A 22,343-nucleotide genomic window follows, 5' to 3' on the forward strand; every position below is an offset into this window, starting at 1 on the left:
GAGGGCACATGCCCCTAATCAGTCCACACTGGGTATATATATATCTGCCTCTAGTGTCTCCTCCACTTGTGGGGATCTTTACAGGCACTGTTGTTACAAGCAAAGTTATAGCGGAATGTGATATTACACTTGTTGGGTCAACAGCATCTATTATTTGTCTGCTGGTTGTCATGGGGACATGGATTAGAGGAAGATAATGATAACTCAAAGAATTGAATAAAATGTTTACTGTAAAACAGCAGGAATCAAGTCTGTAACCTGAATAAGCCCATTCAGGTCTCCTCTAGTCTTCAAAGAAAGGTGGAGAATGGAGAGGAAGACGTGGAAAACTCCAAAAGACGGACTCTATAGATGGCTTGTTTTCTGGTCCCCTTGTGCACCACACCCTTATTTACTAGTGTAAAACTGTGTTGGGCCACGTGCACACGTTCAGTATTTGGGGAGTTTTTTACCTCAGTATTTGTAGCCAAAATCATGAGTGGAACAATCAGAGGAAAAGTATAATAGAAACACGGCCACCACTTCTGGATTTATCACCCATTCCTGGTTTTCGCTACACATACTGAGGTAAAAACCTCACCAAATACTGAACGTGTGCACATGACCTTATAGAAATCTCATGCCCAGTCAGCTTTTTGTTACTCAACGTAAACTGAGCTGTGGTGCCTGTGTTAAATCCACATCACGACAATATCTCTTGCGGGTACGCTGAGTTTTATATGGCAATTTTTCCTATCGACTTGCATTAGTGGCAGAAAAAATGCAGGTAAAAAATGGACACATTTATAGTGCGCTTCCTTCACAAAACTCATCAAAAAACATGTAATCCGCATTTGATTAAAGTGTTATGAAAGGCAAATGCCAGGAAAAATAAAAAAAACAAAGCCGCTTTGTTTAAAACATGACACACCATTAAGAGACGAAAATCTCAGCATCAAAAACATGATAAAAACACATGTAAAAAAACGCAAGTAACGTAATTTTTATAATGGTGCCGAAATGGTGCAGAAATTCTGCAACATCAAAAGCTTGAAATGGGGGTCTCTTATAAGTTGGATATAGCTCACCAGGGGGGTGCGGTGGCGGTGGAGTGGGGTCATAAGAGGCAGGGTGAAGGACATCGGCGGTGCCGCAAGTGGGGCTATGCTGCGAGCCTGGGACAAGGAGAAGGGGGTGTTGGGATGGTGCGATGCGGGCGCCATTGATTTGCAGGCAGTGGATGCAACAGGCATCTGGAAAATGGCTGTGTAGGCAGTACAGACTGAAATCTCGGAGAGTCGAGTTCTAAATCTGCGTATGCAGCCCCGCAACCAATTTCCTGAAGTTCATCAAATCAGAAGCAGCGCACACGCAGATTGATATCTCGGCTATACAACTTCAGATTGCAGCCATGTTCCTGAAGGCTGTTCCGTCCACTGCCCGAAGATCAATGACACCAGCATCGCACCGCTGTGACACTCCCTCCCTCCTTCTGCTGCGGCCCTGCCTCCTGTGACCCAACTCCACCACCACCGCACCCCTTCCCCACCACCCTTTGAGCTACATCCGGATTTTAAAACGTACCCTAGGATTATAAAATGGACCCCCTTTTTTCCCCTATTTTCTTCCTCTAAATTTGGATTACGTCCTTCAATCCAGTGCATTTTATAAACTGAAAAATACGTTATGTAATAAACTCCCCAAAAATCCATCTTCATTAAACATGTGTAGCGGTAGACATGAAGAGGATATACTGCACACACATGCATTTTACGCATGTATGAAAAAAATCATGGAAAAATGTGCAAAAATAACAAAATAGGTAGTACACTATTCTATATATTTTCAAAAGTTGTCAGGTTCATTTATGAAATGAGCCATTTCTTAAAGGGAACTTGTCACCAGATTTGGCAATTATAAGCTGCCGACACCACCACTGAACTCTTATATACAGCATTCCAGAATACTGTATATAAGAGCCCAGGTCGTGCTGTATAACGTAACAAAAACACTTTTAGAATACCTAGGGGGGTGGTCCGGTCCGAGAGTTGTAGCTGCTCTCGGGTCTGGCACCTCTTCTCTCCGGTCCAGTGCCTCATCTCTCCGTCAATCTCTGTCCTGCTTCTATCCAGCCCGTGCCGGCATTGTGGTCCTGCACAGGCGCACTTTGATCTGCCCTGCTGAGTGCAGATCAAAGTACTGTAATGTGCAGGCGCGAGGAAAGACCACCCATGCATTCGCACTAAAATACTTTGATCTGCCCTGAGCAGACTTCAATGCCGGCTAGTGTGCATGACGTACGACGCATCATGCATGCAGGCCTCAGAAGAATGAGGACGGTGATCGCCGCAGAGAGGAGGCACCAGACTGTAGAGAGGAGGCGCCGGACCGGAAAGCAGCAACACCCATCAGAGCAGACCACCCTCCTAGGTGAGTATTATAAAAGTGTTTTTTAACGTTATACAATGCGACCTGGGCTCTTATATACCTCTTATATACAGCTTCCCTTTAATGATTTTAACCTCCTGAATTCAAATCTGAGCTTGAACATTTTTAGCTGGTTCTTGTTTCGATGATATCAAAAAGCTTTCCCTTTACTGCTATGGTACTTATAATTAATCCATAAAAGTTTCAGTACTTTGAAACATTATTATTTTTGCAAATATAAAGATGCAGAATGTTTTGTTATGACTTTTTTTATATTTATTTATAGGAAACTTAGCAACAATTCAAATAACTAAAATATGTCTGAATACTATTGCAAATTATAAACAGTTGCAGAGATTGCATTACAAAATTTGCTCCTCATTCAGTAACAACTCTTTTTTGCTTGTCTCTTCTACTTCTGCATCAGATCACCTATTACAATCAGAGGCATAGCTAGGGGTTCAGCTTAGGGAGGGGTGAAACATCTACATGGGCTTTTAGGGGAACCTGTCACCAACTTTTACCCTTATAAGCTGTGGCCACCACCAGTGAGCCCTTAAATACAATATTCCAGAATGCTGTATATAAAAGCCCAGACCGCTCTGTAGAGCGTAAAAAACACCTGTATTGTACTCACCTTTGGGATGCTCTGGTCCGATGGATGTTGCTGCTCTCGGTCCGGTGCCTCCTCCATCTTGTGGGATCACCATCCTATTGCTCAGCCCCGTGTGCATGATGCTTCCTGCATCATTCAGAGAGGCCTCTATTGCTCTCCTATGCATGCACACTTTGATCTGCCTGGCTGAGGGCAGATCAAAGTACTGTAGTGCACATTCGTGAGTGGTCTTTGACCTTTTCTCATGCCTACGCATTACAGCACTTTGATTTGCCCTCGCCCGGGCAGATCAAAGTGTGGCTATGCAGAGCGCAATGGAGGCTTCTTTGTGAATGAAGCATTACTCGGGGCAGAGCAAGGGGGTCCCACAAGATGGAGGAGGCGCCTGAGAGAAGCAACACCCATTGGACTAGACAGTCCCCTAGGTGAAGCACTCCTTAGGTAAAATGCGCTCTTATCCCTCACTTGACTTTCCTGTAAATGTTTCTGGTGCTTTAGGAACTGGCAGTACTTCTATATGTGGTGCCTGGGTGTATTGCAGATGGAATGTATGGCTATTGTAAAGTTCACTGCTTCCTTGAAGTTCCTTCCCTAATGGGGGGCACCATGTAACAATAACAATTGGTAGTGTGATTGGTTGGCTCTCTCTGGATCATTGGGACAGCAAAAGGCCTAAATTGCCTCTTCCTATGCAACCACTGGTAAGATGTGATAAACATGTATCGCAGCATGTGTGTGGAGCACACTTATTGTCCTGAACTCCTATTCTGCAGCAAAAATACAGGTTGTAGGTTTTCCTTATCATGGTAGTCAAGTTTTGGCTTTGTGATGCAAAAGTGACTACTCTGCATATGTAGCAAAAACTATTTGATTTGTTAATCCAAGAACAAGGCATATCTAAAAAAACATATAGAAGCACGTCGTATGCTAAGAAATCCTAAAACTGTATACCTTACATCAGGGGTGGGGAACCTCCGGCCCGCGGGCCGCATGCAGCCCGCCATGACCTTTTATGTGGCCCCCGGGCAGATTCCCGGGGGAGGCAGTGCTGGTGCTGTCACCGCGGTTTGCTGCCGCCGGCCCTTTAAATCCACACATTGCTGTTTGTGCTGCAATGTGTTCTCCCGTCGGCCAGTGCCAATTGCCAATGGGCGGGTCCACAGCAGCCTCACAGCTTCCTGCCTTGTGTGCACGCCTCCTGCCCTCCGGAGATCAGTGCCTGCCTTCTCCTTCTGATGCAGTGTCCGGCTCCTGCACTCCAGTGATGTGAGTGCAATGCTGCTGTGAGTCCAGCGCCGACCCTCTGCTGCTATATGCCCTGCCCAATGCTTTGTGCCTCCCCACACCAGTTCTGTAAACCCTCTCCCCCAGAGTTGCATGAAACTCTCAGCGCAGTGTGGCCCCCAATGTCCTGTGTGCACCCCTCCCCCAGTCCTGTGTGCAGCCCCCCAATGTCCTGTGTGCAGCCCATCACCCAGTAGTCCTGTTTGCACCCCCCAATCCTGTGTGCACCCCTCCCCCAGTCCTGTGTGCAAACCCCCAATGTCCAGTGTGCACCCCCACACAATCCTATGTGCAGCCCATCACCCAGTCCTGTGTGCACCCCCTCAGTCCTGTGTGCACCCCCCCAGTCCTGTGTGCACCCCCCCAGTCCTGTGTGCACCCCCCCAGTCCTGTGTGCACCCCCCCAGTCCTGTGTGCACCCCCCCAGTCCTGTGTGCAGCCCCCCCAGTCCTGTGTGCAGCCCCCCCAGTCCTGTGTGCAGCCCCCCCCAGTCCTGTGTGCAGCCCCCCCCAGTCGTGTGTGCAGCCCCCCCCAGTCGTGTGTGCAGCCCCCCCCAGTCGTGTGTGCAGGCCCCCCAGTGATGTCTGTGCAGGCCCCCCAGTGATGTCTGTGCAGGCCCCCCAGTAATGTCTGTGCAGCCCCCCCCAGTGATGTCTGTGCAGCCCCCCCCAGTGATGTCTGTGCAGCCCCCCAGTGATGTCTGTGCCTCCCCCCCAGTGATGTCTGTGCCTCCCCCCCAGTGATGTCTGTGCCTCCCCCCAGTGATGTCTGTGCCTCCCCCCCAGTGATGTCTGTGCCTCCCCCCCAGTGATGTCTGTGCCTCCCCCCCAGTGATGTCTGTGCCTCCCCCCCAGTGATGTCTGTGCCTCCCCCCCAGTGGTGTCTGTGCCTCCCCCCCAGTGGTGTCTGTGCCTCCCCCACAGTGGTGTCTGTGCCTCCCCCACAGTGGTGTCTGTGCCTCCCCCACAGTGGTGTCTGTGCCTCCCCCACAGTGGTGTCTGTGCCTCCCCCCCAGTGGTGTCTGTGCCTCCCCCACAGTGGTGTCTGTGCCTCCCCCACAGTGGTGTCTGTGCCTCCCCCACAGTGGTGTCTGTGCCTCCCCCACAGTGGTGTCTGTGCCTCCCCCACAGTGGTGTCTGTGCCTTCCCCACAGTGGTGTCTGTGCCTTCCCCACAGTGGTGTCTGTGCCTTCCCCACAGTGGTGTCTGTGCCCCCAGCCCCGCGTGTGGTGTCTGTGCCCCCAGCCCCGCGTGTGGTGTCTGTGCCCCCAGCCCCGCGTGTGGTGTCTGTGCCCCCAGCCCCGCGTGTGGTGTCTGTGCCCCCAGCCCCATGCCCCCAGTTAATTAATTGCTTCACCCAATATAGCAGGGTCATTTAAACATTGATAATTTTGTGCGGCCCCCGAAGGTTGGTAGAAATTTCCAAATGGCCCCCGACAGAAAAAAGGTTCCCCACCCCTGCCTTACATAGAGAGCATTTATAAAAGTACGTGATGCAATTGTAATTAGGATTTTGTCATCGGAGCTGAGTTGGCATTTTTTGATTGATCATTCTAAGAAGAGACAACTGAAGGCTCAATTGACTATATAGATGATGCAATTGATTAGCTGCTAACACTGCAATAATGCTAAAATAATGAAGCAATTTTTCTATCAGCCTGCATTAAAGGTGTCATATAGAATTACAATCTCCTCAAAAATCTTCAAAATTAGAGCCAATCAGCAAAATGTAAGCATTTTATTAGTTTTCAGCACAACAAAATTAGTTGCGTTAACCGTTTTTGTCTCTGAACCAATGTGGTTGTAGAACACTGTTATCCATTAACATATTAAAGATGATATTAGGAGCGCTTTTTCAGCCTAATATGAAGGTTGTGTGCCAACAAGGAGTTTTACTCTGTGTATTTTCGTTACATCAAAAATGCAACGTCTTATTACGATTGCAGCAAAGTGGATGGCATTTATAGAAATTTCATGCACACTCAGCTTTTTTTTTTACTCAGCATAAACTTACCTGCAGTGCATGGTTCAAATCCACAACATATTGATTTCTCTTGTGCGTATGCTGAGTTTTATGCGCAGATTTTTTCCCTTAGGGTACGCTCACACGAGCGTGAAAATCGGACGAGTGCAATGCGAGAAATTCTCGCATTGCACTCTGACCAATGTTAGGCAATGAGGTTGAGCTGTTGGTCAGCTTTTCTCGCATCCAGATTCTGGATGCGAGAAAAGCGGCAGCATGCTGCGTTTTGCTGCTACCGCCGTATCTCTCGCACCCATTCAAGTGAATGGATGCGAGAGATACATCGGACTGCACTCGGATGTTATCCCAGTGCAGTGCGATCTACGCACAGGCAGACAGTGGAGGAGATGGGAGGATTAACCCCTCCCTCTCCTCCGCAGCGCCTGCACTCAGCTTCACAGCTGTGACCCGATCGCAAGATCGGGTTACAGTCGCATGACACCCGGCTCGCAGCAGAGCCTGAGCCGGGGGACATTAGCATATCGCATCCGATGCTCTCGCATCGGATGCCATACGCTCGTGTGAGTCCAGCCTTAGACTGTCACGCTAGGTATGGGGAATACCAAGCAAGCGGCGAGGGGTAAGAGAATGGAACCCCTGCGTCTAGGGGGGAGGTGGTGACCCTTGACCAATCCTACTGCTGGTCCCTGGGGTCCCTCATGACCCTTTGCACCAAATCGGATATCTGACCCTAGACATCCCTAGTAATGGACCCTAAATAGGGAATGAGTTCTTCATCAACCCCACTAAATGCTACAGGAAGACACAAGAAGGACACACAGGGGGAAAATGCATGAACTACTTATCCACAAATGACTCAGGCAGAAGTTCAGTAACAATACTACAGATGAGAGCAAACCACCTGCTTGCAACTAGAGCTTGAAAGAACTGAATATTATCACCAGCACCAGTCCAGGGAAAAAGGGAGTATTAAAGCACCAAGAGAATACTGATTATCAGGAGCTGGGGGGAAAGCAAGCTCCTGCTGGGTCTTAAAGGAGGAGAGATGAATCTAGCAGGAAAGCTACCTAGTACTATGAATACTAACAGCAGGAACAATAGAAAGTCAGTGACCTTCTATTGCCAGAAACCACATGACTGTCAACCACCCGTGACACACCCATGACATAGACTTGTGTCGCGGGCGGCGGGGCGCTGCGTTCGCTAACGCTGGGGTCCAGCGCTGCTGCTGCTGCTCGGTGGCTCAAGCTGTGGGCCGGATCCGGAGACTCGAGCGGCGCTCCTCACCCGTGAGTGAAAAGGGGGTGGTTTGTTTGGGGATTTAGTCCGTGACGCCACCCACGGGTTGTGGTGAAGATGGGCACCACCGCTGCTGATGACGGGGATCCCGGGAGCGATGGTAGGGAGCAGCTGGGATGTTGTTTTCCCCCTCCGTGGGTAGGGGTTGGTGGTCCCAGGGCCCGGTGGTGAGACGGGGAGGCAGGGTCGGTGAGGTGCAGGGTTGCAGGGACAGCGCGGTGCGGTGCCGGATGGCATGGGTGTACTCACTCAGCAAGAGATGCACAAAGTCTCCGGTAAACCAAACGGCTGGATGGACGGGTCCCGCAGCCGGCTGCTGTGTCTCTCCCCGGACAGGTGATGGTGGCTATCTCTCCTTGCACCTTTGTGTACTGTTTGACTCCAATGGCTTCCCAACGGTAGTCCGCTCCCCGGTGTTTAGATACCGGAGGAGCCCGTTTTGCCCGCAGGCGCTGGCCCTTGGACTTCTAGCTGGTGGCGGTGGCTGTATGTCCTCACGGTGTGAGTGGTTGCCTTCAATTGGGACTTGGTTGTTAGGGAACCCCGGGGGTTCTTGTCACACTCGGATTTGACTGTTAACGGCGGCTCCAAGCCTGGTTGGGGTCCGATGGCCCTGCCTGGGTTTGCTTAGCTTCACTCCGTTCCCCGATCCGGTACCGGTGGACCACCGCCCAGCCCCGGTCCTTACGGCTCTGCGGAGTTCCACTAACTCCTGCAGACAGCCACCACCGTCTGCCAACCTTGCTATCAGTGCCTGGGCTTCGGCCCAGACACCTGCAGTACGTGACCTCTCTCTGTCACCTCCTGAACTCATCTACTCCAAACTCTAACTAACCAGATTTTCCCGCCTCCAGGCCTGTGAACTCCTCGGTGGGTGGGGCCAACCGCCTGGCTCCGCCCCACCTGGTGTGGACATCAGACCCTGGAGGGAGGCAACAAGGGTTTTGTGTCTGACTAATGTAACTGTCTGGAGGTGGGGGTGTGTGTGTGTTTTGTCTGTGGCTACCTGGCTAGTCCAGGGCACCACACTTGCACTAGATTGGGAAAGATCGCAGGTAAAAAAGGCACGGGCGTTTCAGTGCATTTCCACAGTGTAAAAGCACTAAAAACACATGAAATCCAAGTATGAAGTTTAGTCAAAGCTAAATAGCATCAAAAACAAAACAGCTTTTTATAAAATGTGACATACCCAGAAGAAACAAAAACCGCAGCATCAAAAACTAGATACAAGGGGCTGCTGATAAGTCTTTGGCTTTGGGATTTTTTTTTGTTTATATGGTAACAAATGTTACATCACATGAAAGCCTTATGTGTCTAATACATGTTTTCAAAATTTTGTGTTTGTTGCTCATGGCAACAGTATTCTATGCACGCGGGAAAACAAAATGGCGGAGTCTAATGCGATATTCACAGCAACTAAGAGCAGAGGAGTGATAAAATTCTTGTTTCTGCAATGAAAGTCTGCAAAGAATATTCGTGGTGATATGTCAAAGACAGGGAGGGGTTTGCGGGAAGAGTACGGGGAATGTGTGGGAGGGTTCGGTGAAGGGGGGCGGGGATTCCACGCACTGTACCCACCTAGGAGGGCAGCAACATGAGGTCTGCTCTGTGGACGTCTAAAATGTGGTCGTGACGTCACAGGAAGCAGTCACATGATTGCTCTGAGCCGGGTGAGAGGGGCTGACAGCAGGGCACGTAGGTAGTCACTATCTACTTACCTGCCCCAATGTAGCCCAGTAGTAAAATAAAAAAAAATTAGCAAAATAAGCCGGATAACCCCTTTAATGCATTTCAGCTAAAGCAACAGCAGATATCATGGGGATTTCCCGTCAATGTGTTTGTGTCATTATCCATGAACATTTGGACATGAGGAAGCTATCTGCAAAGTGGGTCCCCAAATGTTTGACAACAGATCAGAGAAGCATGCGAGTGAAAACTTCCCAGTCCATTTGTCAGCATCTCTGGACTGATAAGAACTTTCTGGATCGACTGGATGAGACCTGGATTTATTTGTATGACAAGGAGCAGTCAAAAGAGTAGAGGCACAGAGGTTCTCCTCATCCAAAGAAGCTCAGGGTGCAAAAAACAGCAGCCACTAAGGTGATGGCATCTGTGCTTTGGGATAAGGAGGGTGTGCAGCTAGTGGACTACCTCCAAAGTTCCACCATCAATGCAAGGTATTACATTGAATTTTTGGACCAGTTGAAGGCAGCTCTGAAGGCCAAAAGGTGCGGCAAGCTATCCAAAGGAATCTTGTTCCTGCAAGACAATGCCTCCGCGCACACTGCACAAGCGACCAGGGCAAAAGTAGCAAAGCTGGGCTTCCAGCTGGTTGACCACCCACCTTACTCACCAGATATAGCTCCATCTGACTATCATCTGTTTTCAAACCTGAAGAAACACTTCAAGGGTACCAAATTTCACACAATTTCTGATGCCATGGCTGCTACGGATGCCTGGTTTGATGCACAACCGAAATCCTTCTTTTTGCTAGTCTTCCAGAACTTGAAATACCGATGTAAGAAGTGGGTTGACATCAGTGGAGAGTATGTGAAGTAAATGTAAAGTTTCATCATCCTATCTCATTTTTTTCTGGGTAAGGCCAAAGACTTATCAGCAGCCCCTTGTAAAAGTACATGTAAAAATGCAGTAAAAAACACAATGGAAAAATGCAAGTTACGAAATTTATATAATAGGTGTAGAAATTCTTCAGAAATTCTGCAACATCAAAAACTCACCAAAAGCTCATGGTGGGAATGTAGCCTAAGATGCTGTTTTTTTGCCTCAGTCAAAATATGCACCATGAAAAATTCACCAAAAACTCATATTTGCCACACAGCCTAAGGCCATGTGCACACTTTGAGTATTTGTTGAGATTTTTACCTCTATATTTATAATCTAAAACCATTTTCACCCTGTTCCAATAAAATTCATGACAAGCAGTGGTGTATCTTAAGGCACAAACGTTACTTCAGTCTCTGATCAAGATTTGTTGCGAGGCACACACGTAGACACATATCACTTCACGTCTTGCCTGATTTATTAAATGAGTCTCTGAAAATGAGATAAAATGACAACCCTGATATAATTCAAACTGCAGCCCATTCTAGTCACCTGTCAGTATGGACCAGAGACTGAAAACATATAGCTCTCATGAACTTTGTCTCCTCTCTTCTGACAAGAGCTGTATCACACATACCTCAGTCAGCTGCCTGATGTGTGAACAAACAAATATCTTCCTTGCTGAGCGCAAAGGAGGTTATCTCTAGGAATGCCAGGTTCAAATGCTTATTTGTTTTCCATTTAGTTGTAGTCAGTTTCTGTGCACTGCTATAAACTATAAGACTCACAGGGGAGGGGGTGAAGCTGGATGTTTCCTCATCAAGTACCACATATCACAACTAGCAGGTGACTGAGGTATGTGTGGTACAGCTCTTATCAAATGAGAGGAGATGAGTAGAGAGCTGTGGAAAAGAAGCGCAATAGGGTTTTACCCCAATAACACAGGGGGTAAAGACAGGGAGTAGTAATACCAAATGAAGTTGTGAAAGTCACAACTACTATATAGGCATGGAAAACTGGGATCACGGCAGCAGCAACCCAAACGGCAGATAACAGAGAACAATAGAAGAAAATTGGGTTTTTATCAGCCGCGCCAATGATCACTTCTCAGGTATTCAGATTAATGGATCTTTTATTTTGCACAGGTCTACGCGTTTCTGGAGTCTCAGCTCCCTTCCTCAGGACCATCAGGCATAAGAACACATCAAGTGTGTTCTTATGCCTGATGGTTCTGAGGAAGGGAGCTGAGACTCCAGAAACACGTAGACCTGTGCAAAATAAAAGATCCATTAATCTGAATACCTGAGAAGTGATCATTGGCGCGGCTAACAAAAACCCAATTTTCTTCTATTGTTCTCAAATGAGAGGAGATAAAAGAGATTAAGGTCTTGAAGAGCTGTATTTCTTCAGTCTGACTTATGTGTAGGAAGGGCTGCAGTTTGAAATATATCAGAGACACCATTGTATCTCATTGTTAAAGAACCACTATTAGGCTATGTGCGCATGTTGCGTCGTGTCCATGCTGAAAATTCTGCAGCGATTTGGGAGTGCATGTGTGCTTCAAATTGCTGCAGAAACACTGCATAATCGAAACAGTGTGTCTGCAGAATAGATGGCGATTTCATGCGCTCTGGATGCTGCCTCTCCCATAGACAGAGTGGGAGCAGCATCCAAAACGCACAAAAGAAGTAACATATTGTTTTTTTAAATGCATCGATTTTGTCAAATATTTGGCATCCAAAACGCTGCGTTTAAAAAAGCAACGTGTAGATGGATTATGCACAATCTTCATAGATTGTGCTGGGGACGCAGGACGCATGCGCACATAGCTTAAGATGGATGTGCCTCTTAATGAATCAGGAGACTTGCACTCCACACCTTATTAGGACCAGCATGAAAATCGCTGGTCTTGATAAATCGAGGCTGTATTTTTAAAATAAGTTTAATTGTCCTTGCTCTCCCTGCTTATTGTTACTGGACTAGTATGGGACCTTTGTCAATCAATGCCACTGTGCAGTGGGGAGGACACCCACAGTAGTGTAACTAAAAATCCGTGCATTGTTAATGGCTTCTTCTACTTTTACCTGATCTGTGTGCACATGCATAGGCCTGTGAGGGGTGAAATGCCTGATTGGCTACAGCATTCCCTAACAATCTAAGCTGTTAGATGGAAGCAAGACTTGAAATGAAGAGCTAATAGCAAAGGTGACCACACTTGATAAAAGGTTGTCTTTTTAAAGATTGTGACTTCCCCTTTAAAGTGTATCTGTCAGATGTCATATCTTAGGATAGTTTTTTTTTCTGTCCCGCTTACCCACACCAACATAGTGATCAACAGCTCTACCTTTGCAGAACTTCACACCAGAAAATCTCTCTATTTCTTTTTTAGGTGCAAGAAGCATTAGGTGAAAAATGTTGTTCTTCACCTGCCATCCGAAGCAGGTTGTCCGTGCACCCTCAATTTTCTCCAGTGAACTGTGCATTTCTCCTTTTTTCTGCGAGAAGCAGTAGCTAGAACAGTTCACTATAAGTTCTCAGCATAAACAGAAAGGAAGCAGAATCATATTTAGGTGTGTTGGAAAAGATTCAGTAAAGCTTGCAATTTATTCATTGAAATCCCTAGTGTTTTATGCAGGTGAGTCCAGTGGTGGTCTCCTTCAGTGAGTGACAGCTTTTTCTGCATGTCAGACAGGGAAAACTGTCAATCACTGAATAGGATTGCCTACTTGACTCATACATACAAACACCAGGGATTTCAATTAATGAAATACAAGTTTTACTTAATCTTTTCCCAGATCAGTTGCTCCTGTTCTATAACATCGTGTTTGACGATCAGAATTGCTTTTCAAAAGGACAGGTTCCTTGTGACCTGTTATCTCTTCATGTGAAAACTCTTGTATTATTTGTTATTTAGTCGCTATTGGATAAAATATACTTCCAGATAGATATTTTTAGAGCCAATATAATGTAACCAGATTTGTGTTTTCACACATTAAACTAAGGGATGAACGAACCCAAACGGTAAAGTTCGGGGTTTGTACCGGACACCGAGTGTCTGGGTCTTGAACTCGAACACAAACTTTTAAAAACAGTCAGTATCCAAGTTTGGAGTTCAGGTACTGTTCATATGCTAATAAAGGTGGTTGAAAGACTGTAGCACAGCGAATCAACAAGCTTTATTGCATGTGGAAGACGTCTGAACCCCTTGAACCTACATCCTCACTGTTGTGGGCCGCATCTGGGCTTTAGGATGAGGACTTATGGGATTGCATTATCGCTACTCTGGAGACGCTGGGTCCGGTCGATATTTGGGGAATCCCTTGAGGAAGGTCTCTTATCTGGTGGATACCGAAGCATATGAGATAAGTGGTTAAAGCCTTGGTTCTGACCTGGCCTTATATGTTTGGAGTCTGTCTTTACAAGTGCATGTATTTGCATTCATGATTAACCCCTGTATCTAACTATAGGGTTTAGCCCCACCGGGATTGCTTTATACAGACTCCAGTATTACTTTAAGTCTACCATTGTTTGGTTTGTGTTGGGACCACCAACATTCATATACCTTTTTGTTCTATGAACTAATCTTTCTTTCCACTCCTGAAGAACCTCAGATAGATGAGGGGAAACGCGTCGGGTGGTTTCGTCTAGGGACCACTGGAGATTATTGAGTGGGTTTCTGGGTCACTGTGCCCGTTTATGTGTCCAATTAATCATATTGGCCATAGGTTATTATTATGTATATTACATCTTGAATTTTGGTTCATTTGAATGTGTGAATCCTTCACAGTACTATCACCCTCCTCACGATCCCTAGGGCCACTGTAGGGCCAGGAGGGAGAGTCGACGTAGAGCGGGGGCGCTAATTGCGCAGGTTCATAGGGCGTCGACCTCCGCGGCAAGGAAGGGGTTAACTTAGGGCGTTGTGAAGGGTTAGACCCCTTCCCCCTCCCTTGTGATTTCTTAATATTGATAATATTTGTATTTTGGAAGGAATTTACTATTGGTTTTGGAAGATTCCCTTCCCTTTTAATCAGACTAAAGCTGTGAGATGCTCCATACCTCAAATGTCCTGCACCCGAGAATGTGAGTGAAGGAGAATGAGCCAACTTCCAGTTCCTTGCTATTAAACATCTTGCGGCTGTAGTCAAATGTAGAAGAACTGTTGGGTCCTACTTCCAATCCAAAATGGGGGGATCTTAAACATGTAGAATTTATGATCTAATGGAATGGGGAGGGCAGCAACCTCAAACATTACATTTTTGACCTTATACCAAAACTTTTGCATAGCGGAACAGTACCAAAAAATATGGGTTAAGTCTCCATCATTGGATCCACACCTTCAACATTGGTTAGGTATACCAGGATTACGTTTATGCAACAATGTAGGAATGTGATACCAGAACATAAGTAATTTATATTGGTTTTCCTTATACGTATAATAAGTGGAGGTCTTAGCTGCTATTCTCCAAATCCCCTGCCATATACCAGGAGAAGGAGACTCACCCAAGTGACCCTTCCACCTGGCCATGTAGGAGTGCCTCGGAGGCTATTCCGGGCACGGGACCAATAAAATCTTGTAAATGACCCTTGGCCAATACTCCTGCCCTACAAAGCCCCTCAAAGCGAGTTGGTGCAGAGACAACCAAGAGGAGTACAGAGACTGCATATAATGCCGAATTTGTAAATATTGAAAGAAAGTTTGAAGGCAAGTTGTAGCTTGATTGTATTTTATCAAATGGTAACAAGGAACTAGAGTGACCATCAGGTATATAAGCAAAACAGAAAAGTTGTTTATTGAACCATAGCTTAGTTAGACTCCCTCTTCAGCTATCTAGTAGTTTAGGATTAAATAAAAAAAGAAATTAGTAGGGAGTGTTTTGACTTCAATGGGAATTTTTCCACACATGTATCCCAAATTTTTTTTGTCAAAGCTATTGGTCCCAATGTATGAGAACTGGGTTTATTTGAGGTAGTTGCCCATAAGTAAGAGTTTGGATGGACCGGTGCTACCCACAACTTTTCTATCTCCATCCACCTAGAGTATGCTCTAGGTGCAGACCAGGCCGGACTGCATCTTAAATGAGTTGCCCAATAATATTTAATGATGTCCGGGACACCCAATCCGCCTCCATCTCTACTAGTTAGCATAATCTGTTTTTTGATCATGTGCCTCCTATGAGCCCAGATAAAGTGGATGATAGAGGACTGAATACCCTTTAAAGGCCCCTTTACACACTGAGACTTTCTAGCAATGCCACCAGCGATCCCAACCTGGCCGGGATCGCTACAAAGTCTCTGGTGAGTCGCTGGTGAGCTGTCAAACAGGCAAACCTGGCCAACGACGCAGCAGCGATACGGACCTGCAGGACGACCTAGCTGGAAAGGGAACGCTAGCACTCCTATAGGCTGGGTCGCTAACGATGTCATTGTAACGGTGTCAAACACACTGATACATGCTGCGCAGCAGGAAACAAAAGACCAAAAAATGGTCCTGAAAGATTTGTAGCGATCAGCAACCTCATAGCGGGGGCCAGGTCGCTGATGCTTTTCACACACTGCAATGTCGCTGGGGAGGTCGCTATTAAGTCACAAAACCGGTGACGTTACAGTGATGTATTAGCGATGTTGCAGTGTGTAAAGGGGCCTCAAGTCACCATGAGGCAAGGTCTCAAATAGATAAAATAGCTTTGGAAGAATAGCCATTTTAACTGCTGATATTCTCCCAAAAAGAGATAATGGTAAGTTATTCCATTTATTAAGTAGTTGTTTCAATTCTACAAACAGTCAGGGGTAGTTCTGCTTGAATAATAAGTTGTAGCTAGAGGTTAGTTGAACTCCTAAATATTTCAGGGAGCGATCTTTCCACTGGTATTTATAATTGTTTTTTAAGGAGCTCAATAACCTGACTGGAATATCAAAGGGGAGGGCCTCTGTTTATGTTTTATTAATTTTATAGCCAAACAGCTGACCGAACTGTTTTAAAAGTGCTGATTTCTCTATTTTTTGACCACTTCATTAAGGTCAGTTACCCTTCTTGTGTTATCCCCCCCATGTCTGCATGTAACCAAACCTACTTGGTCTTTATGGATTAAATGAGGGATCAGAATAGACAAACGTAAAGCCAGTAATTTAGTAAAAAAATGTAAATATGCATTAAGGAGGGCTATAGGCCTATAGTTATAGTTAGCATCTAAAGGGTACTTTTCTGGTTTAGGAATAAGGGTGATATAAGAATGAAGCATAGTGGATGGAATTGGCGATCCCGTCAAAAATTTGTTAAATAATTTAAGTGTGGGGTTAAAATAGTGCTATATGGTTTATAGTAGAAGTATGTTAGTCCATCATGTCCAGGAGATTTACCATTAGGGAGAAGAGAAAGAACATCCAACACCACCTCATGCGAGACCCCCATGTTAAGAGAAGATAAAGCTTCCGTAGTAAGTATAGGAAGATTGCACTTTTGGAGAAAGGCCTGTATTATCCCCCTCCTCTCAACTGGATCAGGGGGCAAATTACTCGGTAAATTATATAGTTTAGATAGGTAACCTTGAAAAATATTTGCAATTTTAATGGGATCATATATTATTGTTCCCTTTTCATCTCTGAGCGCATATATTGAAGACTGACTTCTATCATCTCGGAGCTGCCTCACTAATAGGGTATAAGATTTATTTCCTTTTTCATAATATTTTTGTCTACTATAAAGCAGCATTTTTTCAGTTTTGTAGTTAATAATGTCTTAGCTTCTCCCTATTTTTGATAACCAGACAACATAAAGCAGACAGTTGGGGGCTGGTATTATCAGGCTGGGAAGGCCCATGGTTATTTGGCCTTTCCCAGGCTAAATATAGCAGCCTACAGCCACCCCATATTGGCATATTTATTAGATGTATCAACTCTGGTGCTTTGCCCGGCTCTTCCCAGTTGCCCTTGTGTGGAAGTAACAGGGCAATACTTTTGAGGTTATTGTCCGCTATGAATTGACAGCTGACATCAAGCCCAGGGGTTAGTAATGGATAGACAACTATCATACACCCCTATTACTAATCCAGTAAATGTATAATACCCAAACTAGAATAGACTCAGTACAAAAACAATCGCAATAAAAATTCTGTATTCAAAAGATACAGGGATATTAAGAACAATTAAAAAAAAAAACACAGATAGGAGTATGAATACAGAGCAGGGTAAATATTACAAATAAAGCCATAGTTGGCCGCAGTCTTAATACTAAGTCTAAATACTCAACAAAATTCACTTGGACCACATTGGTTCCAGAAAATCCTATGGTGCTGGGTAGAAAAAAAACAATGAGTACAAGTACATTAGATCAAAAATTATATACACTGGTAATGACATTAAAGTGCTTTAGGCACTGTGCAGACATTAAAACAAGATGTAAATCTAATTTATAAAGCTGAGTGTATGTGTGTGTGTGTGTGTGTGTGTGTATGTCCGCTAAAAGAATCCGCACCGTCGTATTTACAATCACGAAATTTTGCACAGACTCCTCATGTGACCCGGGGAACGTCATAGACTATGTTTGAACAGGAAAATTTAACCCCGTGCTTTACAGTTAGTCTCTAAAATCCTGCCACTATTAAACTGAATGGAGGTGGGAGCTATAGGGTTAATAGCAACTGTCAGTGGTTGCTATAGGAACAAAATAAACTGCTAGTTGAAGCTTACGCGTGAGGTTATATGATGTCGGTGGAGAGATGGATAGAGAGACAGAAAAAGAAAGACAGACAGACACAGACAGACACAGACAGAGACAGATGGGGAAAGAGACAGACAGACGGGGAAAGACACAGCCCTGAAAAGAGACAGACAGGCAAAGAGACAGACAGGCAAGGAGACAAACGGGCAAAGAGACAGACGGGCAAATAGACAGACGGGCAAAGAGACAGACTTGGAAAGAGACAGCCCTGGAAAGAGACAGCCGGGGAAAGAGACAGCCGGGGAAAGAGACAGCCGGGGAAAGAGACAGCCCTGGAAAGAGGCAGACGGGGAAAAAGACAGACGGGGAAAGAGACAGAAGGGAAAAGAGACAGCCCTGCAAAGAGACAGCCAGGTAAAGAGACAGCCGGGGAAAGAGATAGCCCTGGAAATATACAGCCGGGAAAAGAGACAGACGGGCAAAGAGACAGACGGGGAAAGAGTCAGACGGGGAAAGAGACAGAGCTGGAAAGAGACAGAGCTGGAAAGAGACAGACGGTGAAAGAGAAAGCCCTGAAAAGAGTCAATCCTGGAAAGAGTCAGCCGGGCAAAGAGACAGCCCTGGAAAGAGAGAGCCCTGGAAAGAGACAGATAGGGAAAGAGACAGACAGAGAAAGAGACAGACCTGGAAAAATACAGCCCTGGAAAGAGACAGCCCTGGAAAGAGACAGACGGGCAAAGAGACAGATGTGCAAAGAGACAGACGGGCAAAGAGACAGCCCTGGAAAGATACAGCCCTGGAAAGAGACAGATGGGGAAAGAGACAGACGGGGAAAGAGACAGAGCTGGAAAAAGACAGCCGGGCAAAGAGACAGCCCTGCAAAGAGAGAACCCTGGAAAGAGTCAGCCGGGCAAAGAGACAGCCCTGGAAAGAGAGAACCCTGGAAAGAGAGAGACGGGGAAAGAGACAGATTGAGAAAGAGACAGACCTGGAAAAAGACAGCCCTTGAAAGAGACAGACGGGCAAAGAGACAGACGGGCAAAGAGAAAGACGGGAAAAGAGACAGCCCTGGAAAGAGACAGCCAGGGAAAGAGACAGAAGGGGAAAGAGACAGACGGGGAAAGAGACAGATGGGGAAAGAGACAGACAGGGAAAGAGACAGACGGGGAAAGAGACAGACGGGGAAAGAGACAGACGGGGAAAGAGACAGAGCTGGAAAGACACAGACAGGGAAAGAGAGAGAGCCCTGGAAAGAGACAGATGGGGAAAGAGACAGACCTGGAAAGAGACAGACCTGGAAAAAGACAGCCGGGTAAAGAGACAGCCGGGTAAAGAGACAGCCCTGGAAATATACACCCTGGAAAGAGACAGCCGGGGAAAGAGATAGACAGGGAAAGAGACAGACGGGGAAAGAGACAGACAGGGAAAGAGTCAGACGGGGAAAGAAACAGAGCTGGAAAGAGACAGAGCTGGAAAGAGACAGACGGTGAAAGAGAGAGCCCTGAAAAGAGACAGCCCTGAAAAGAGTAAACGGTAATAGAAAATGAGTGGGACTCAGCACCAATATAGATGAATAAAAATCTTCAAGCTTTATTTGAGAAGTTTAAAAATAAAGGAAGGGTCACAAATCATCCAAAATCGCCATGCGACTTGCCGTGCGGCTTGACGCGTTTCGGACACAAAAGGGGGAATTTAAAAACAGTCCTTAATCATTTTTAAATTCCCCCTTTTGTGTCCGAAACGCGTCAAGCCGCACGGCAAGTCGCATGGAGATTTTGGATGATTTGTGACCCTTCCTTTATTTTTAAACTTCTCAAATAAAGCTTGAAGATTTTTATTCATCTATATTGGTGCTGAGTCCCACTCATTTTCTATTACCGTTTACTCTGAAGCCGGACCTGCCTGTCCGCAGGACTACGTGCATCAACTGCAGACTGGAGGACCTTATATGGGTGAGCTGAATACCTTTTTTTCTCTACCAAGCCCTGAAAAGAGACAGTCCAGGAAAGAGTCAGCCGGGCAAAGAGACAGCCCTGGAAAGAGAGAGCCCTGGAAAGAGACAGACAGGGACAGAGACAGACAGAGAAAGAGACAGACCTGGAAAAAGACAGCCCTGGAAAGAGAAAGCCCTGGAAAGTGACAGACGGGCAAAGAGACAGATGGGCAAAGAGACAGACGGGCAAAGAGACAGCCCTGGAAAGAGACAGCCCTGGAAAGAGACAGCTGGGGAAAGAGACAGATGGGGAAAGAGACAGACAGGGAAAGAGACAGATGGGGAAAGAGACAGAGCTGGAAAGAGACAGCCAGGCAAAGAGACAGCCCTGCAAAGAGAGAGCCCTGGAAAGAGTCAGCCGGGCAAAGAGACAGCCCTGGAAAGAGACAGACGGGGAAAGAGACAGACCTGGAAAAAGACAGCCCTGGAAAGAGACAGCCCTGGAAAGAGACAGACGGGCAAAGAGACAGACGGGTAAGGAGACAGACGGGCAAAGAAACAGCCCTGGAAAGAGACAGCCAGGGAAAGAGACAGCCGTGGAAAGAGACAGACGGGGAAAGAAACAGATGGGGAAAGAGACAGACAGGGAAAGAGGCAGACGGGGAAAGAGACAGACAGGGAAAGAGACAGAGCTGGAAAGACACAGACAGGGAAACAGAGCCCTGGAAAGAGACAGATGGGGAAAGAGACAGATGGAGAAAGAGACAGACCTGGAAAAAGACAGTCCTGGAAAGAGACAGCCCTGGAAAGAGACAGATGGGCAAAGAGACAGACGGGCAAAGAGACAGATGGGAAAAGAGAAAGCCCTGGAAAGAGACAGCTGGGGAAAGAGACAGCCAGGGAAAGAGACAGATGGGGAAAGAGACAGATGGGGAAAGAGACAGACGGGGAAAGAGACAGAGCTGAAAAGCAACATTCCTAGAAAGAGACAGTCCTGGAAAGAGTCAGCCGGGCAAAGAGACAGCCCTGGAAAGAGAGAGCCCTGGAAAGAGAGAACCCTGGAAAGAGACAGATTGGGAAAGAGACAGACGAAGAAAGAGACAGCGCTGGAAAAATACAGCCCTGGAAAGAGACAGCCCTAGAAAGAGACAGCGCTGGAAAGAGACAGCCCTGGAAAGAGACAGACATGGAAACAGACAGACCTGGAAAGAGACAGACGGGGAAAGAGACAGACGGGGAAAGAGACAGATGGAGAAAGAGACAGACGGGAAAAGAGACAGATGGGGAAAGAGACAGACCTGAAAAGAGACAGACCTGAAAAGAGACAGCCCTGAAAAGAGACAGTCCAGGAGAGAGTCAGCCGGGCAAAGAGACAGACGGGGAAAGAGACAGACCTGGAAAGAGGCAGATCTGGAAAGAGAAACCAAGGAAAAAAATGGTGAAAACATACCCTGCTGTAACTAAATAAAAGCATAGTGCATATAAACATAGGGTACTTAGTAAACACTGTTTTTTGACCTGGAAAGAGACAGACCCGGAAAGAGACAGACGAAGGCAGATGGAAAAGAGACAGACGGGGAAAGAGACAGACAGACACACACATAGAGACAGACACAGAGAGAGAGACAGACAGACACAGAGATGGAGACCGATAGACTGATACAAATACAGACAGAGATAGAAATAGCCAGACCAAGACATAGACACAGACAGACAAGGAAAAAGACAGACTGAGATACAGACAGACAGTGATACACAGACAGAGACTGGGAGAGAGACAGAGAGACAGTTACTATCCCGGGCAATGTCCGGGTACTACAGCTAGTCCATCTATAAATAAATAGTGTTAAAACCTACAACAATGTAGGTATATAAATGAAAAAAAATGCTTAAGCCGTTCTTTTTATAAAAATAGAAATAAATAGGACATTTCTTCAAAATAATTCATAAATGTGAATAAATACTGACAAATACCAGTTCATATGATGGAGAACAAGTGTAAATGAAACATAGTGCTGGAAAAAATGTGTAAGAAAGTAGCGGTCAGTACCAATAAAACAGTCAGCCAGCAGAATGTACCATTCCCCTGGTAGCTCCGATCAGCACAATAGTAAACCATATAACAAAGGCAGAGGGCCAAATAAACAGAGACAAAGTTCAATACAATAAATGAAGCATAATTACCAGATTTGAACCACTGCTCACCCCCTTAACGCACGTTTCATGTGGAACACCTCCTCAGAAATTACTTGTGAGAAATTCCGTACTTACCGCTGACCAACAGTGACCTATCTCAGAACAAAGCTCTATAGGAATGGAAGGGTATCATGAACATTACACCATTGGATTATGGCAGAACTTCCAGGATTTCTTTTTAATCAATAAATTGGTCAACAAGGGAGTGTGGGCGCGTCTTCATTCCCAAATTGGATTATTGCAAAACTTTGAGTATTTTTTTATTCTGTAAATTGGTCAAAAAGAGAATGTTTTGGAATGTTTATTCAAATAACCTATTTTTTTTCCAGTGTGTGTTTTTTTAACTCTCCACTTACTGGGTTAGTAATGGGGGTGTCCTATAGACACCTCTCCATTAATAACCC

Source organism: Anomaloglossus baeobatrachus, chromosome 6 (assembly GCF_048569485.1).
Source record: "Anomaloglossus baeobatrachus isolate aAnoBae1 chromosome 6, aAnoBae1.hap1, whole genome shotgun sequence".
Taxonomy (NCBI): Eukaryota; Metazoa; Chordata; class Amphibia; order Anura; family Aromobatidae; genus Anomaloglossus; species Anomaloglossus baeobatrachus.